We start from the raw sequence: 5,500 nt of genomic DNA, 5'->3' as shown, positions 1-5,500 counted from the left end.
TATTAAAGTTTCCTAATTTTCTATAAAATTACAGTCTTGTAGTTCAATTCATATATAAATCTTAAAAGATACTAAAAATTTATAAAACAGGGAAACCAGCATAGAATTTAAAATCTGTACATACTTTTATCCACCATACATGTACACACACATTTACTTTTTCTTCTCTGAATTCCCAATGATATTACTGCTGCCACCTGATTCAGAGGACATTTTTTTTAAAAGTTGTACATCCATTGAACTTACCTTATTTATTAAACAGTATGTCATTAAATCCCAGGGACTATGTGTTTCACATAATTGAACCATATCTTTTGAAGATTTTTTATTTTATTTATTTGACAGATCACAAGGAGGCAGAGAGGGAGGGGAAAGCAGGCTCCCTGATAAAGAGAGCCCGATGCGGGGCCCGATCCCAGAACCCTGAGATCATGACCTGAGCCGAAGGCAGAGGCTTTAACCCACTGAGCCACCCAGGCGCCCCGGATCTTGTTCCTTCTTAATTGTATCAAAACTCATACTGAGCCATGAGTTCTGGGTTGCAATTGAACCATATCTTTTGTATGTAATTACTTGTGTTTATTCTTAGTCAACAAATCTTTTCAAATGAGTTAAGAAGCAAATTCAGACATTAATATATGATGTCATCATAGGAAATCATGATGACCCCAATATTTCCTGATCATGTCCTGGAAATAGAATTTCTCCCACTTATATTATTAATCTACTATTCTAATATTTTGTTAGTTGTCATTATAGTAAACTACTCATTCTCATTTAAATCAAACTACAAATTTCCCTACTAATTCTTGGCATGGATAATGCTTCTTCTTTGAATATATTGAGCCAATAGGTTATAAATTGATGCTCTGTAGAAAATAAGATATTTTGAGGTTGATATGTGTGATATATGTGAAAACAAGTCAAAACATGGTATTGATTGAAATTGTACATGATGGACCTTATTGGGTGATGGTAACAATCTAGATCTTCATCTGGATGGTAGTTATATTAACATAAGTAAATATATTTGTTAAACGTATTAAGCTAAGCACTAGGCTTATGTACTGTATTGATTTTGATACTTCATTAAAAATAAAATAATACATAAGCATATACTAAATAACAAGCACAATAAAAACTGTGATCTTATTTTACAAAATGTTATCATCAGTAAATGAGGAGGTAGCATAAAGGTAACTTTCAATAGCACAGGTTTTTTGTTGTTTCGTTTTTTTGGGTAGATCTGTTTGAGACCTGGTTCTGCCACATGCTCCTGATGTAGTTTTGAGAAAGGTCACTAATCTCTCTGAGCAATGTTTTACTACCTATAAGATAAGAATAATGACATTTCCTACCTCATAAGGTTGTTGTGATATTCGAAGAGATGGCATAGAGTATTCACCGGTTTAAGTGACATATAGAAAGAATGCAGTGAAATTAGTTGTTATCTTTGTCTTCAGATAAGAAAATTAGATTTAGCTGAAAATTTTTATTCCCTAAACACCTCAATAATTATTATTTAAAATTAAGCGAGGTATCCTGACTAGTGAACTCAAATAAAAACAATAAAATAGATATATTAGCATAGAATCATAATCACAAATATAATTGACACAACTTAAAATAATATCTAAAAACATTAATCTTCTTGAAGTCAATTTCACAATAATAAAAAGCTGCCAAGACCATATTTTATTTCACCCTCATCAAATTTCCAATCTTTTCAGTGTTTTTCATGTCAGTCAAAATGACGAAGTTTGAGTTCTACTTTGTCAAGATGGAGCATAGGGTATATAGTTTCTGTCACTAAGGGAATCTAAAAGTAAAAAGAATCAATGCACCCTTACACTTCATTATCTTCCACAGAAAATTACATTCCTCAGGGAATTTTCACTTTTCAATATATGAAAAAGTACTCCATATTAAAATTTAAAGAATAATTAAAGAAAAATGTATTAAATCCTTTCCCATGTAAGTTGCAAAATGAGATAAATAAGCATAGTTTTTCAAGCTAGAAACTATCTCCATATTTGTTTAATTGTGATCTCCAGGCAAACAAAGTGAAATAATGCAAATTGAAATAATTTGAAAAAGTCCTTAGGTAACTGTTAAAAACAAATGAAAGTTTACCATTTCAGTATGTTGAAAAAATACATTGAATCCATAACATTTTCTTTCAGTTGGTTTGAAAAATAAACTCAAAATATTTTTGTTATTCTTGATAGTTTCAAATACTACATGAATAAGAACTTTAACTTAAAAATACAGAAGTAATCATCTGGCTTCTTTTAGGAAAAGCCTTTAAAGTTTAATGAATCACAAAATGTTTCTCTCCTTATAAGAAGAACAATGCTATCTTTTAATTTTCATATACAGAAACAAAAAAAAAGTATATTATTCAGAAGAGTCAAGGCAAAAGAATGAGGTGAACAAATAATCTTCCAAAAAGGGTATGATAAATTCACAAATATCAGTCTAGGTTTTAGACTGAAACAGCGTTTTTTCCCCCTTAAAGAAACTTGACAAATAATGGAGACTAGGAGGAACTTGCTAATTTCCAAGAATCTGAAAGTATCTGAGGAGTCATCTCTACTTAGGTGTTTGTTTAATTGATGCCCTTCCCAAACTCATAATAATCAGGTAAAACTATTATTGTGGCTATGCTTATGTTTACATATTAATGTATAAAACATCATTGGCACATTTAACAAGTAAAATGTAAACTTTGAATAATAGGCATCATTATGCATTTACTAATGGTAGCTTTATCATTTGAAATATAAGTTTTGCTTCAATTAAAAAGATGTCCTTGGGCACCTAGGTGGCTCAGTGGGTTAAAGCCTCTGCCCTCAGCTCAGGTCATGATCCCAGGGTCCTGGGATCGAGCTCCATATCAGGCTCTCTGCTCAGCGGGGAGCCTGCTTCCTCCTCTCTCTCTCTCTGCCTGCCTCTCTGCCTACTTGTGATCTCTGTCTATAAATAAATAAATAAAATCTTAAAAAAAAAAAAAAAGATGTCCTTAAAATCTCTGGTCAACACAATTAAGTTTTATTTCTTGCCCATGATCATGTCAATTGTAGACTGACCATAGACGTGCTCCATATTGTCTACATCCCAGAATGCAGATGATATAGCAGTCTCTCTCTGGACATCTTAGAAAAGCAAAAAGAGAGATGGAGAGTCACACACTGCAGTTAAAGCTAATACAAACCAAATGTGTCTTTAAGTTCAACATGATAGACATAAACAATCCTCCCACAGAGCGGACCATGAAAGGAAGGAATAGACTATTTGTAGACAATATCATACCCAACAGAGTACTTCAGAAATTATTTCACTTTATACCACTTGGATTACAAGTAAGGAAATTAGCCAAGAACAAGAAACTTGTCCAATAATGCAACTATTTAATGACTGTGTCTTTCCTAACATGTGCATATGATCATGCTCTTAATAAACATAAACATAAATTAATAAAATCATCATGATTTCCTATGATAACATCACATATTAGAAATTCTCCACCATTTTTTGTGACACTGGGAGGAAGGAAAAACTGGAATAAAGCAGATTGCACAAAATATCTCTTAATGTACCATTATTAAATAAATTATTGATAGCAATATATTCACCTTGAATGTATTTATTTATTAATTGTTTTTACTTTTTTAATACCTAAAATAATTATTCCTTTGGGAAGAATAAATTCTTATGAGACTAAATAATATTCTGTGGGAAACCATATGTTCATGTCCAGAATAATCCCAAAAAATTTGTAGAAATCTTTCACTTTTTAAACAATCTAAACTTTACACTCCCTCTAAGGGCAAGCATGTCTTTTGTGCTTCTCTGTTTTCCCAAACCATGATGAAGCGCCACAATTACTCATATTGTTGTTTAATCTTGTTTGTGTATCTTCCTTGCGTTCATAAATAGATTTCATATACCTTAAAGAAAAGACCATGGCTCCATTCAGCTGTGAACATAAAATAGACAATGGGTACTCTATAAATATCTATTAGTTTTAAAATTTTGTACCTTGCATTAAAAAAAAATAATTTCATACTCTGGCTAACTAAAACTTAAAAGCCCCATTGGTGGATAAGAAAGAAGGAAAAATAGATACCGTCACTCTCAAAACTGCTCAATTTTTGCAATGATTTTTGATATGAATTATTTGAATTTTTTAGAAAAATTGAATTCAAAGAAAAAGAGAAAGATTAAAATTTTTTTTTCACAGAAGTATAATGGATTGATGAAAGTTTATTGAAACAGGTTCAGAAACATGTATTTGACTCAGTTCTGCCTAATTTAATTATATAAACCTGCCAAGGTCTTTAATGCTCTTGGTTTGGTTTCCTTGTTTATATAATGAAGAAACTACATTACTTCTACAATTACTTTTACCTCACATATATATAATCTATGACTAAAGAGCTGAGTAGAATCTTACCTTTTGGGGAAAGAAAGGATACACATTGCTTAAAGCATAAGGTCACACACTTACTGTTCTCCTAAGCCACATGGAAATAAACTTATTTTGTATTTCAAAAGTGCAAAATAAAAATTCCAACACATATTTCACTTTTGCTATATAAGCAATGCCACTGGAATTGTGTTTTGCAATGAAAACTAAATGCAAAATAAGAAATAATATAATCCAATAGAATGATGAGCGGTGTGTTTGTGAGTGCTTATCTTAATTTTATTCTATTTTATAATATAATATTATTAGCTACCCATTAAAACAGATAGTGAAATAGCCAATGATAATGAATAGTCTCTATATATTTAAGAAATATATATTTTAATCAGAAAGTAGTTGTAGACTAGAACTGTAGGAAATTAAAAATCAATTAAAATCTTGTTGATAGGTATTTTATTCTGCACATCTCCTACAAGAACTTTTACATGCATTACCTGATTTAACACAATGTTGTTAGCACAGTGCACCACTACAAACTACTCTACTGTGCTCTCTCCTCCTATCTTCCAAGAATTATGTTTTTAATAAGCTCAACTACTTTTGCCAATATCAGTTCAATAACAAGCTTGTGGTCCAGGTGATAGTCCACAATGAACAACTCAGGGTGCATATTCACTTGATCACCAATGATCTGATTTTCATTTTCTTCCAGATCCTGGTATCATCTGAGGTGCTGTTTCTCAAAAGAGTAATAGTTATCTATGGAAGAGTGTATGAGTTTACTTCTAAGCCCTGGGGTTTTCTGTTCAGATTTACTGACAGTTCTCTAGAACTTATTTGCTACAGGTCCTCTGAGTTATTGTTGTTTTATATATTACAAGTGCAGAGGGCTCTTTCTAATTTCTGGATCTGCTGCATAGCTTCCCTGGTTCTAGGCCCTGTGCAAAGATGGCAGCTTTCCTGGGAACATAGTAAATATGCCAGAGCACCTCACTCAAACATAATGTGTGGCCTCCAAAATCCAAAGAGGGCCACAGAGTACTGTCCTTCTGTATTAATGATGATTGATGC

At 31.9% G+C, this 5,500-nt stretch overlaps 1 pseudogene; it reads right to left on the bottom strand.

Moving 5' to 3' along the window:
• Positions 1 to 488: 488 nt before the first annotated feature.
• Positions 489 to 574, bottom strand: LOC125090165 (uncharacterized; annotated as a pseudogene).
• Positions 575 to 5,500: the final 4,926 nt, after the last annotated feature.

This window comes from Lutra lutra, chromosome 1, assembly GCF_902655055.1.
Source record: "Lutra lutra chromosome 1, mLutLut1.2, whole genome shotgun sequence".
NCBI classification, from domain to species: domain Eukaryota; kingdom Metazoa; phylum Chordata; class Mammalia; order Carnivora; family Mustelidae; genus Lutra; species Lutra lutra.
Note: the sequence above shows the minus strand (reverse complement) of the source record. Positions and strands in the feature narration are given on the sequence as shown.